This window comes from Cynocephalus volans, chromosome X (assembly GCF_027409185.1).
Source record: "Cynocephalus volans isolate mCynVol1 chromosome X, mCynVol1.pri, whole genome shotgun sequence".
NCBI classification, from domain to species: domain Eukaryota; kingdom Metazoa; phylum Chordata; class Mammalia; order Dermoptera; family Cynocephalidae; genus Cynocephalus; species Cynocephalus volans.
In genome coordinates, this window is record NC_084478.1 from 43,263,809 (window position 1) to 43,278,698 (window position 14,890).

General features: G+C 35.1%; 1 protein-coding gene across 2 annotated transcripts in view; it reads right to left on the minus strand.

The window, feature by feature from the left end:
- Positions 1-14,890, minus strand: part of DMD (dystrophin) — a 2,107,999-nt gene that overhangs the window by 1,295,404 nt on the left and 797,705 nt on the right. The window lies entirely within an intron of this gene.

Here is a 14,890-nt window from a genome sequence, read left to right on the forward strand (position 1 = left end):
ACTGGGAATTCATTCTTTCCTTAATATACGAAGTGTAGGTCTGATTATCTGGTACAATATAACACTCTTTCCCACAGACCATAATTGGGGTTTTAGAAATAATCTTGGTTTTTATATTATATACAGAATGTTTAATACTATATCAACTATATAAATGCTGGGTTTTAGACTTAAAAGTTATTGGAGATGTCATTATTCTTCAATGAAGCCAATGTAAAACACAGCATTGATCACATAAGAATACAGCTAAAAGCATTTGGACCAAGGCAAAAGGAGCTGGAAGTAGTGATTCTGCAGGAGGGGAGAAAGTCTTTCCCGGTATTTCTCCCTGTACCATAAATCTTGATTTCTTCACAGGTTTGTCCTAGGCTTTCCTTTATTCTCATTCTACCCATAACCTTAGTTTCAATTACATCTTACATGCTGACAACCCTCAACTCTACATCTCAAGTCTGAATTTCTCCCCATTTCCAAATTTGCATATATATTTCCCTAGTGGACATTTCCACTTGGATGTCCTACAGCCACCAAAACTTAACACTACCAAGTATGGACTCGTTGTGTGTTCCCTTATCACCTACTTCTCACCTTTCCAACTTGCTTTTGCACTTTCTCTGTTTTTATTTTTCCTATTTCAGTGAAATACAAATAACCATTGCCTTTGCTAGGCATAATTCTGGATATTTCTACCTTCTCTATCACGTCCTTCATCATTCTGCATATACTTTGTCAGTCAAACATCAATTTTTCTTATACCTTCTAAATATTTCTTGATTCCATCTTTTTCTCTTTATCCCCACTTCCATCGCTCTAGTTAAAGGCACTATCATATCTTGCTTCAATTATGGGACCAGCCTCTTAGCTGGCACCTTACCATGCCACAACCCACCTGAACAGCCACTCCAAAGTGTTCTCTCAAAAATAAAATTATGGTTCTCTGCTTAAAATCCTCTAGGGATTCTTTATATTCTTTAGGATAAAAGCCTTATTCCTTAATATGGCTTAAAAGTCCCTTCATTCTATAGTACCTGCTGCTTTCTTCTACACTTTGCTCTAGCCAAGAAGAATTTTAATTTTCATTTCCTAACATACACGATGTCCCTCTTGATTCTTCTGCTTAAACATGCCGTTCTCTTTTTCTGGAACAATCTCATACTCAACTTCCTTTTATTGGCTAATTTACATTTATCCTCTGAGTCTTGCCTCAGAAATATGAACATTTCCTCAAGGTGGCTATGCCTGACACCCTCTAAATTCAGGAAGATACTTCTCCCATTCCTCTTTGAATTCTTTTTATTTTTTTTACTTGACAAATAAAAAGTGTATATATTTATGGTGTACAAAATGATGTTTTGATATATGAATATGCTATGGAATGGCTAAATTAAGCTCTTTAACGTATGCATTACCTCACATACTTATAATTCTTATATTCTCTCTTATGCTTTGTCTTTGCATGTACCACATCATATTGTGCATTTACTTCACACTATAAGCTCTAATTAGGTCAGGGATTATGGCTGTCTTGTTCATTGCTCAATACCAGCTCCTAGAATAAAGCCCAATAGCTTTGTCTGTGACTGAATAAATGATATAAAAAAGGGTTTTAATGGGTGAAATAGAAAAGTTCAAGCAGTCAGACAAAAATGGATTTGCAAACAGAATCAGCCAAAAAAACAAAAACAAAAACAAAAACACCACTACTCAGATGTGTATCTTTTGGAGAATTAATCTCCCTATTATTATTATATATTTTTTGGTATTAAAAGTGTCAGAATAGGATGGAACATTATTTGAACCAACATTTAATCTATTTCTATTAGAATACTCTACCCAAGATTAGTGATCAAAATCTTGCCCTGTACTCTAATTCAAACACCGTTTCCTTTTTTTTTTTTTCAGTCAAAATTTAAACTAGAAGTTACGTCATATAATAATTCAGGTAACAGTGCTCATGGCTATAATCAGAGCCTTCTGTCCAACCTAGAGCTCCTCCAGAGAAATGGATCTCTAATGATAAAATTTCAGCATTGTGACAGATGACTGGAGAAACCTCCCAATCACAACATGCAGTAACTACCTTCTCAGGCATTGTTTAAATTTGGTCCTTTCTCTGGCTAAAGGCAAAAACAGCATACTCTTCAGTGCACATCTGTAGAACTGTGTTATAATAGAATAGGATGTAATATAAGCATAACATTAAGACACATATCTAGGCTTAAAATTATTTTTAGAAAACTTTTTTTCTATTCATGAAATTCTATGGGCTGAAAGGAGCAGTATGGCCTAAGAGAAGATGGCAGAGTTGACCTCAGGTGGAATGGTTCTTTGCCTGGCCTGGCAGTCAATAAGAGATACTGATTTACACAGATTCTTTGATTATCTGAGGCAGTGAAAAGACCCGATGTCAATCCAAGTTTGCAGCAGTCTTTCAACTAGTCATAGCAAGCTGCCTTCTATTTCAAAATATCTTATTAGACAGACCCTGATGGGATGCCAGACCTGTGGATTTTCTAAGACTTTCTGCTGACCTGACCCATGCTGTCTCATCAAATGGAGTTGGTAGGGAGTCCTGAGCCAGGCCTGTGGATTTTCTAGGACTTTCTGCTGACTTGACCCATGCTGTCTCATCAAATGGAGCTGGTAGGGAGTCCTGAGCCATAATCAGATTTTTGTTTTTATTACAGAATAATGTTCGACTGTTGTTTCAAAATGCTATTTCATGTATTAACTAATCCACTCAGCAATAAGAGGAATCGAACAGCTAGATGGAAGCAGCAAATATGAAGGAGAGTTAGAAAGCTATTAAAAATCTGGCAATTAACAACAAAAATATAAAAGTAGAAAATAGAGGCCGAGTAATGGTTACCAAGAAAAAAACATGATGAAGAAACTTTTAATCCAACTTATAAAACAATAAATAAATAAAAATAAGTAAAAAAAAAATCAATATATATGACAATAAATTATTACTTTTTCAACGTGCTCTGCAATATAAATTAAAAAGTTTAAAAAATTAAAAGTTTAATGAATTTTGCTGGCAATGGAAAGTCATCGCCATGGTAAATTAATTGTTCTTCACATTTTCATTTAAAAAATAATGTATTAATCTTTGTACCACAGTATTATGAACACTTAAATCATGGTGCAGTATGCCTAAGAAACTCTGGAAAAATTAAGTCTTCATAAGAAATAAAAACCTGAGAATTGGAACCAAAAATGTATTTAACTTTTGGTTATGCATTTTGGAATGCATGCTTAAAAATAGAGAAAAACTAGAAAAGTTATCCAATAACTTTTACAAAAAATGATATTCATTAAGACAGCGACATGTCCTATATAATACTTATTAAACTCCACATAAAAAAACAATTTTTACTTCATTGAAGTGGTGATGGGTAAGCTCGTGATTGCAAATGAGTTAGAAATGTGGGTGTTTCACTACTAAAATATAATCTGCTGAGAAAAGTATGATAAAGATCTATTTTCCTTACAGTAAAGATTTCTAGACAGTAGCAAATACTATGCACATTATATTCTGAAGAAATGAAATATACACACAGTGTCTCTCTATGGGAAGACTGCAACCAAAGCAGAGAAAAACCTAGTAGAATGAAAAGATAAAACATTTTTTTTCAGACAAACAAAAAAAGTGGAAAACCAAATCTACATTTCATGAGTTAAATAATGCCAGATATGTTCTTCTGTCAAAAACTCCCTAACCTACACACCTACACTGACTGCAATTCACCTCTTAGTTGAATAGTCCACAATTAAAAAAAAAAAAAAAAAAAAAAAAAAAAAATATATATATATATATATATATATATATATATATGACCTATAAATCAATAAGCTAAAGTAAAAAAGGAATACACCTGGCTAAGTTGATTTACAATATGAATTAGTTTAAGACTATAAAATCACTTTCTTTCAATATCTGTGAGATCTAGGAGTGGGAATGGTAGAGCTTTTGTCGTTTTTTTCTTTGTTTCTTCTTTGAAGAGAGTGTGTTATTGTTTCACTGTATTTGTTTTTGTTTTTTGGTGAAAAAGTGGAGAAAGATAATTTTGATGGGTGAGTTGTGATTGGGGAGGGCCAACTGAATGCAGGGCTTAGAAAAGGTTTTCATTAGGTATCACCGTGCCATGGGGCCCTACGTGGAGTGGTGCAGGAATTACACGAGCCTGATGGAATGCGGAGCGTGACGTCCTTTGACTTCCTAGAATATTTCACAAACATTTGTTTTTATCCAATTATGTAATGAATATTACTTTAGGACCTACTATGTGCCAGGCATCATGGGGCTCTTGGTTACTTACAGTGTTTCTTTTTCAATTAATCAAGAGAGGAGCCCCAGTTACCTAATGGATAAGGCATTGGCCTCCAATATTAATCAAGAGACCCAGGCTTAACTTTATAAAATTAACCCTTTTATTAACCCTATGCCAAGAGAGAGAGAGAGAGAGAGAGAGAGAGAGAGAGAGAGAGAGAGAATCTCTTCAGTGGGCTGAGAGTTCAAGAGATACATGGCTTCTCAGAAATCTGGGGTGTGGATTTTCTCACGAATGGCAGTTTCTTGAATGTTCTGCTTCAACTTATGAAAAAACCTTCAGGCTCTTTGTGAAGACAAATTACCTGGGAGTTATTCAAATTCTATGTATGAATTTCTCTCTCTAGGTACTAAGAAAAAAGAGCAGATGTCAGATTATTGTGGTTTTTTTTTAATGAAAATATTGTTTATAATCATCATGTAAGAATAAAGACACATTTATTTATTTATTTATTTATTTATTTATTTATTTATTTATTTATTTATTATAAGCTCTCATCGGTGCTATCTGGACATGTATAATGTTTTGATTTCTGGCATCATTTTATTTTATTTTCTTCTCAGTAATGAAATATTTTAGCAAATGTTAAAATTAAGCCCTACTTCTTTGACTGATTTTAGTAGTAGATGAACTAAAAGAAAACTAAGTCCCACATTAAGATGAATATGACAAAAAGCAACTACAAAATCTTGAAGTTTCCATCTGGGGAAGAGCTTTAATTGTCCCCATCTGGAATGTCCCTACCTGGCAGAAGGTAGAGCAATAAGGAATAAGTTTTCTTCCCATGTACAGTGGCCGGAGACAGGGGTCTTATTACAGATGTGCTAAAGCCAAAGTCCTGCTCATCTGTTTTTACAGAAACTAAAGTGGAGACCCATCAGAGGACACTAATGTACATTATTTGACAGCTACACTTCACTGTACAGACTGTCCTGGCTAAGAAGTTTCCTTTCCTGGAGCATCAAGTTCAGCAGGCTGGGCGATTGGTGCAACTACTTTCTTTTAGTGTTTTTTGGATGCCTACTAAGAGGTTGTAAGTTGTTCAAATGCTAAGTAATAAAAGTGCTCAATTTGACTAAATATTGTCGGTGATTTTGACGGTGTTTTTTGATTAGCTGTTTCTTCTTGGCCTAACTCTTCTATTGAACTTAAGAGCTAGTCTGAAGCTCCGTGAGTACGGTTATGAATATATTGGATTCCATTTATTGTCTTAGAATTTTGGCTATAATCTTTGACCGTAAACAGTAAATACTAAGTTCCTTTCATTCTAAGAGATGGAAATAACAAGACATCTCAAAGGGTCTAGAGAAAAGGTAGGAAATCTGGCCCTTCCTTCATTACTTCACCAAGCCTACTTATACCAAAACTCTCTGATGATTTTGGAGAGAATCATAGTCATGCTGAATCCATGGCCTAGGGATTAAGTGGGAACAGCTTCTATTTACTCCTTAAGGAGGAAGAAAAAGTGGTACTTCAAGCTTTCTGCCCATAGCAAGTGAGTGGAGCTCCAAGACCATCACCTGCAGAATCTGGGAGTCCTAAGTAGATGGGGACGGCACCTCATTACCAACTTACACTCTTCTTATGTATCTGGCCAATTCAGAAATTGTATACTTACTTGAGGGGTTAAAAAAATAGATGATGACACAGTGAAAAGATGAGAAGCCTATATTTCCTGGTATGTGGTGTGGCAAAAACTTTTCTATAGATCAAGTGGGCACTGAAGACAGCAGCCATGTTTGAGCTGTCTAGCAGGAACACTGCCTGTGGAGCAAGAGTACCTCAGGATCAAGAGGCTTGAAAATGTTTTTACAGAACATGTTTTTCTTGCTAAAGAAATGGAATGATGGAAGAGTTCAGCAAGATCTCTTAAAGAGCCCACACTTGCATCCCAGAGAAAACCAATGTTCATGTCCTTGTTACACAAAACACAAGAACGCCACAAAAAGGCTAGTTAATAGGAGACATTTGCCTATTTTTCTTCATTCCTACTTTCCAGCCCAATGGAGAATAATGTGACTCAGATGGGGTAAGGAAAGGAGGTGGAGGTACAGGGTAGAAGGTGATCACTCTTCCCTTCTGGGGCAGGTCACTAAGGCCATGACTTAAGCTTGAGCTGGAAACAGGAATGATCACTGAACTGAATGTGAGATTGAAATTTTAAATGAACCAAATTAGATTGAACTGTTTATGAACACAGAGGACACAAAGTAATGACCCCATCCTATTCAGGATGACAGTGAGAAAGATTAATCAGCCATCTGTTTAAGATAAAACCATTTCATGTTTGTTCCCTATCGGTTCAAAGTATATAGAAAACTATGGACACTGTCCATGAATTCAGCACTTGCTAAACTGAAGTAGCAGCAGAGGAAAACAATAGTTATCAGGAATAGCTAAAATGTGGTCCAGGAAAAGACAGGAAATGGTTTATGGATGGCATGAATAGATAGATAAAGAAGCACCTGGGAAATATCTGTGAAACACTGGGCATTATAGTAGCAATGCATGATTAAATGGCTAGGCAAGATATGCTAATGCTTTTGTCTCATACAACAGCCAGCAAATTGCACGTTTTATACCCATCTACTGATATAGATGGATTTAAAAAGTCCATGTGTGGAATATTGCTCCTATCAAATGCAACACTTTGCCTACTGATTGATAACATTACCGAACAACCAATTCAAATTTCTGAAGCATAGTTTTAAGCTTTTTAAAAAGGCATGCCATAAAAACATCAGGAATTATTTTAGGACTCCTAGGGATGTTCTATTTATCTCAGAAACAGATTTTTGCAATGTTTAGTTGTTTAGAAGTGGCAGGAAGACATCATCAAGGAAGCTGAAATTTGAGGCAAACCTTGGGCCCATATTGTAGACCTGGATATCTTTGGGTGTGATCAGAGATGAACTTTTCATTTTCCATGATTTCAAATGGTCTATGAAAGTAATAGATTCCCACAAACTTGCATATACAGTTTCTGGATATCTTGGCATGCTTATAACAGCTTGAGGAAATAATGCCTTTCAAGAAGAATCAAGGTTAGATTTTTGCAAAGGAAATTAAATGGAAATTAAGAAGAAAGAACAGGGGGAAGAATATAATTTAAAGCAGGAAGGCCAACTTGCCAATGCTCACAGTCTCAGCAACCATCAAAAGATTCACCTCATTGTGTTTTTTGTTTGTTTGTTTGTCTGTTTTCAAATTAGTCTGTCCTATTTTTTTCTGAAGAATAAGGGCCCACACTATATTCCTGTAAGAAAAATCAAATAAATAAAAACAGTTTTGTTGCTTTAAGCCATTTTAGATATAACTCTTATGGGAGGCTTGGCACAATTGGTTTTTATGGTATGTTTGTTAATGCATTTGATAGGGATGTAGGCTCTAAATAATTACAAGGTATGCACATGTTCATATACATATTCTGTAAATATAAAAAAAGAAGGTTATGTTATTCTCAAGGACATTCTAGATTTATTTGTGTTAATGTCACAGGGTTTAAACATACTGGGAGGAAAAACCAAAAACCATGTGCATGAGCTCTCCATAATTTCCCTTACAGGAAAAGAATATAAATGTTAAAACCATTTGTGTCATGGTTAGTTGGAACTTCATCTGTTATAGGTCTTAGCAGGTCACTGAAGTTCTTCTGTGACCTCTGAGGGAAGCATACTTGAAAGTAATATTTGGGAATCACTTTATCAATGGAATTTGACATCAGATAGCCATTGCTTTCAAGTAAAGCATTGATGGAATGGTCAATGAGCTGTAGAGTAATATATCTAAGACATTTTTGGATTTTTACTGCATTCATTTATCTTTATGGGTAGACAAATGAAATTGGTCTTCTGACCTAACACAAGCAAACTGATGCCTTATTTTACGTTCAAAAAGAAAGTGATGGAAGTATAATTCAGTAAACCTAGAAGGAATCTAAAGAGTTCATCTTATCCAAGCCTTCTCAAGGTAACTTCTGAGGCATCCCTGGTGAGTAAACTTTTTCTGGCTCAATGGTGGTCTCTGGCTGCACATATATGCTCTTAATATGAAAATCTAAACTTTAGGCACTTAATAATTTATCGATTTCATAAATAATTAAATTATGTTCTGATACATAAAAGTGAGACAGAATCAGAGTCCAGGGATTAATTGGGTCAGGATTGAGACCACATGTTCAAGCAACATATAGAGTCTAGATATGGATCAAAAATCCAAATCTGGGGGTAAAATCAAGTTGTAGCAAAAAGTAATGAATGGAGGTCATCATGAATGGAGAAACAAAGGGAGGCATGTAGCCACTGAGCAACTTAGTTGATTTCTGGAAATAGCTTCTATTGTTGTCCCAGGTAGTGACACATGCAGTGACTCTCCTAATACAAGTATAGATAGGGGAAAGACAGGAGTCACAATTAGAAAAATTGTAGCTGGGGCTTCTAAGCTGAGGTATGTAGGTAATTAGCCAAGTGGAGACATACCCATATGAGAGAGAGCCTACTGAGACCAATGCATGTAAGATTGGTGGTTGTGAGTCGACTAGTCTTTGCTATGGAAATGAACTAACCAGTTGATACTGCCCTTAGAAAAGGGCAGTGATATCCAATGAGCGCAGTACTGTGACAAACATCTCAGTGTACACCCCTTGTTATTAGTCAATCCCTCCACTCAGGAATTCAGACTCTTAGGATAAAGACTGGACACAGTATTTCCTTCCAGCTTCCTGGAATTTATACGATGTGCGGGGAGCACATCTGTCATAATCCCTTTTACAGAGCAGCTAAGGATGGTCACCAAGATTGGATATGAATAAAACAGCTTTCAGTCTTCTGTCAGGTAATCTCAAATATCACCTCGATTACCAGAAATGGTACTTTTCTGATGCACATTAGAGATCTCTGCTGGATTCCTTTTACTGGGATGTAGGCTCCTAATATTCTGAGGCCAGTGTTCAGGTTCTCTTGGAGTAAAATTCCATGGACTCTGTTGTCCTTTGTGGTCAACCATCATTCAGATTGTTTCTTACTTAAAGTTGTATCTGAGAAACTGAAAAATCCCATTTTCTCCTGAGATATCTGGGATGACTGATTCTTTTTCATCCTTTCTAAATGCATGAAGACTAAAAATATTTATTTATCACAAATGCTGCAGATGATTGCCATGGCTCTGGAGAAGTTCAAGTGAAAGATAGAGTATATGTATGGCTTTCTGTCACCCTAATTATCCACATTACACTAAAAAATGTCCCCAGGTCTAGCAGTAAATATCTGCACTATTTTGTCCTAAGGTTACTATGAGGCTTTCCAATCTTTTGTTTTCCAAGTTGATAAGATAGACAAGGCTGCAGATTTGTAGAAAGGAACTCCTTTAAGAGTCTTTGGCTTTGATATGATGCATGTGGCTGGAATGTGCACCTCGAACAGCAGGAGCAAGATGTAAGGAACAGTTGCTTTTTTCTTCTGCTTCTAAACATTCTGTACAGTGCTTGAGCAGTAAGTTGGGAGTGCAAAAAGAAGACTCATGTGTTGATGTGAGCATGGGGAACAGATGAACACTGGCAAAGTAGTACATTATATTCAATTATTTGTAAGAGACCATGATCCTCTAGAATGTTCTTGAGAAACATTAAGCTGGCTGAAATAGACATAAATTGATACCAAACCTCTTCTTTCTCCTTCCCTCACCTCCTACCAGTGGCATCTTCTTGTTATCTGTGGACAAAACCCATTGTGCTGGAATTGTTGGCATGGGGGAGGAAAAAGCAGGTCTGAGGTAATAGGCTGTCACTCGTAGTATTCTTGTGCTTGTCATAAGTCAGATATAACTGAAGATTAAGACCACAGAGAATGTTTGTTCCATCTAGATCATGCTCAGGAGTGACAGAGAGGTAGCATACTGAAGATCGTAGTGATGCCCTTTCTATTCCATCAAAAGTTTGCTGTGGTTTTCTAGAAAGTGTTCATTCTACTCTAGCAGGGAGGTGTGGCTGTGAAGGACAACTACTTTTTCCCCTGATTGGTTTAGTTGTTCATGAGTGAAAATAAGCTTCATCTCTGGAATATAGAGATCACCCTGTGATAAGCAGTGCATGGGCATGAAAATGTCAGTGGTCCACAGTGGGAGTGAATCTGAGACATGGGGTACATTAGCAAAGTGAACTGCCTTAAACATTCTCATGTAAAGGTCTAGACCAGGGTTCCCAAACCTGAATAATCATCAGACTATAGAAGAACTTTTCCAAACAAAGTTCCGAGACTCGATCAAAATCTACTAAATTAGAAATTCAGAGAAAGTAGAAAGGGACCTTGTGTAGACTAAAGTTCCTGTACTCTTCTATCTGTGTGATTTTGATGATTAGCCAGAATTGAGAAGACCTATAAAGAGTGGTATGAAAGAAAAGATGCTTTTAATAAGAAATAAATAATAATGGATATTTGAGCTCACTACAAAAGAGAGCAAAGAGCAGAGTGCTATTAAATTGGCATGTCTCAATGTAGATCAGAAAACAATATGAAATTTGGTAAGGTATAAGCAGAAAGCAAATCTTTATCTGATGTATTAATGGAAACTTACTAATGAATATGCATTTTTGTTCCTCATTCCATACATGGATTTCTCTGAGACATGAGAATACATTGCAAAGTAACGTTGTTCAATACTCTCTCTCATTTCACTTTTTAAAAAAAATAGACAAGTAATTTTAGTGCAGTTTTCCCTGAATATTAAATAACAAATTTGACCATTCAACTGTAAGAATCTATGAAGTAGCTTAAAAAGAGAATGGTTTAAAAAGAGCATAGAGTAGTAAAGTAAGATGGAAGAGACAGATGGATATTAAACTTGAGAATAGTGTTTTATATTATGGGAGTTAAATATTAATTGTAAACTGTAATGAATTGTAAGTAAAATTATAGATAAGCTTCATTAAAATAAAGATAAAGGCTGGCTGGTTGCTCAGTGGGTTAGAGTGCAGCCTTGTAACACCAAGGTTGTAGGTTCAGATCTCTATACCAGCCAGCCACCAAAAAATATCAAAAAATAAAAAATAAAATAAAGATAAAAACTCCAGAATCTTTTTGAGAAGGTACAAAGATAATACAATTAAAAGAAAAACTTCAATCCAAAAATCTATTCCTAAAATGCTAACTTAGCAATCCATACAAATGATTTAATTTTTGCAATTTACTAGTTTTTAGGCCTTCATATCACATTTTTATTCATATATTAATGCCCTCTTTTGCTACTCCAACATTAGAGGAAGAAGTTCAACCACCAAATTATAAGAAATTTAAAGACAAGATATCTCTAAATGAATATATTCACACTCATTCATTAAGATTTTAATGCTCTCCCAAAGGTAATAATTGGTCTAGAGTGAAAATTTAATATGTAAATATTATTTATACATTAATATATAATGATTGAGTACATATATATGTATATGTTTATATATATGTGTATTTAAATACATATATGTGTGTATGTGGGTTTTTGTGTCCCTTTGTGTCTTGATCAAAAAAAGGTAATGTGCTATGTTTGGCATACATACTCGTGCAGGCAAGAAAAATTTAACTAGTGCATTTTTAAAAAATTTATCAACATACAATGTAGTTGGTTTTCATGTCCCTAACTACTGTCTTATAAAATATTTCAGAAATGTCAGCACAAGTGGCCATGTGAACATTATTTACTGAAGTTGGGTAAATTATAAAGACAATGATGTGATTACTACTTACAAAAAAAATTCCATGATACATGGTGATTAAAATAAGAATGAAACGTGTTTATCATGGACCTTTTTACTGTGAAGATTATTTACTCTTTCTGTTCTTGTATGTATAAAATGGAGAGTAATTAAATTCAAAATACAAGATGCATATTAAGGTACTATTAAAAACTCACACAAATGATGGTAGAAAAAGAAAGATATCTTTCTCAGATAACAAAAGAAGATAAAGCAAATGAAGAAGGAGAAAAACTTTTCTAATTTATAAAGAAAACAGCATACACATTCTTGTCTATTTTTCTTCCATTAAAGAGAGCTGGGCTATTGGGTTTATTACCTATGTGTAAATTTCACACAAGTGAATTTTTTCACCTCAAAATGTAATCACTCTTGCCCAATTATTCAATTAAAATTATTACGAGAGCAAGTTGCATAGTCCAGTACTCAGCTCAAAAATGAAGTCACCTTGAACACAGATGTTTGCCATAACAGTCTGCTTGTGGTGCAATTTTTATATAAAGATTAAAGTTTTATTGCAGAGCATTCAACCTAGGGAATTCAAGATTCAAGATATCCAACATATTTTTTTATTTTCACTGTAAGGAAAGAAAACATCCAATTCAAAACATGGAAAAATATAATCCTAAAAACTGCATCCATTATTAACCTGTTAAAAATAAGATAAAAATTCAACCTTTCAAAACATTAAAACATTTATTGTTGGTTGACCATTTCCAGTAAAATATTCTTAAGCAATGATATTCTATAAAAATAAGTCTAAGTTTTTAACTTCCAAATATTTTCAGAAGCAATTTTGGTGTAAAAATAGCCAAATATATAAAAGGACACTTGGAACTGGCTTCATGTGCATGCAGCCTGTGCAGTCACATAGTATCCCATGCTTAGGAGAGCCCACACTTGGTTTAATGCTCTGCTGTTGCCATCTTGCAATTCTTAATTTTTAACAAGGGACCCAACATTTTCTTTTTGCACTGGGCCCCGAAAATTATGTGGCTGATCACGATTACAATAATTTGGAAAAAAATGGCCAATAGATAAAAGGCTAGTATAAGAATCTAAACCAAACTGGATGAACTAAAGAGATTTTAGAAAATACATGAAATTCACAGTAGAGGCACCAGGACACAGTGACATCACTGGTGGAGGAAAAAATGAATGGATATTCAATAAACGATTTCAAATATAAACATAATGGGAAGAAAAGACTCCAAAGACAAGGCAATTAGATGTTTCAGGATATAATGTTATGCATTTTGGAGATGCTAATTAAAGATAATGCAAGTAGAAGTCCATTTACCTTTGATTGTCCATGTGTCTACATGTGTGTTGTTCTGAATAAAATGATTAGTTTGTGGAAAACTGTGGGAGAAAGTCAGATAATTAACTTTTCCCATTGCAAATCATTTTATTGACTACTACCAAGTCCACAATATTATTTGCTAACACTTCTGCTTATTTTAAATGGATATTTACAACAAAAGAGCTCCTATTCCAAATACTTTTCATTGTTACTTCCTCATTGCACCATCTCTTTTCCCTCATCCCCCTTTCTGCATGCCACCAACCCTAAACAACCTAAAAATAAATCTAGCTCCCTCTCAGGGATGGAGTACTTCATGAATAAATTATCTCAGCTTTACTACTCTCCACCTCAAAATAACTTTGTATTTTCTGAATTTTTTCTTTTCCACTTCCAAAGTCAGTTCCTCCCATTTTTCTCATACATCCTATCCTATAAGGATAGGATACATCCTTGCTCTTACATATTAAGTATGTCTCTCCATTGGATCTTCCCTTAGATTACAAACATGCTTAAATTTTCACTATCTCGAAAACCAACAATACATCTTCTACAATCAACCTAAGTTACTGGACCTTCTCTCTGACTTTTTCATCATCAAACATTTATTGCCTCTATCACTGTCCCTTTCCTCTTTTATCTCATTTTAATCTCCTCATATTTGTCCGTCCAGCACTTTGGAACACAACTGTAATTAATGAGGAAAAGAGTGAACAGGACTTGAGCAAAGTAAGCAAGTTTGTAGTAACTACTGTTTTAAGTACTAGATTCTGCATTTTCTATATGGACAATTTAGAAAGAATAAAGGTAAAAATTAGTGTAAGTATTTTCATGTACCAAGAGAGGAGTTAAATATTAAACCTTAGCTGATTCTTTGCTAACTCTATACCATTTTAGAGAAAATTCAGTAGCTCATAACATTTTACTCTTTAAATACAGCTTACCTTGTTTGTATATGTCCTGCTAAATTTGAATATATCCAAAATCTTAGTCCATGATATTGACCAGGTCACTAGCCTTATTTTCCTAAATTTTTTTGCTAAAAATCATACCTATACCTTATCAACAAAACAGATAAAGAGTTAGCATTTTTTAAAAGACATTTGACTTCTTCAATCATCTAGAGCATAGGTTTAATATCATCTCTTTATGGCCATAGCCTATTTATACCCACAGACAAATATTTACATTTTTCTCTTAAGGACACACTAGTATAAAGAGGTCTGATGGAGTATGGATGTGTTGTCCTCTCCAAAACTCATGTGGAAATTTGATTCCCAATGCGGCAGTGTTGGAAGTTGACTGAGTCATGGGGGCAGATCCCTCATGAATGGATTAATGCTCTCCCAGGGGGAGGGGAGATTAATGAGTGAGTTCTCGCTGTTAGTTCCTGCGAGAGCTGGTTGTTTAATAGACCCTGGCACCTCCCCTCTCTCTCTTGCTTCCTCTTGCCATGTGATCTGCTGGCTGCCTGTTGCTTTCCGCCATGAGTAGAAGCAGCCTGAGGCCTGT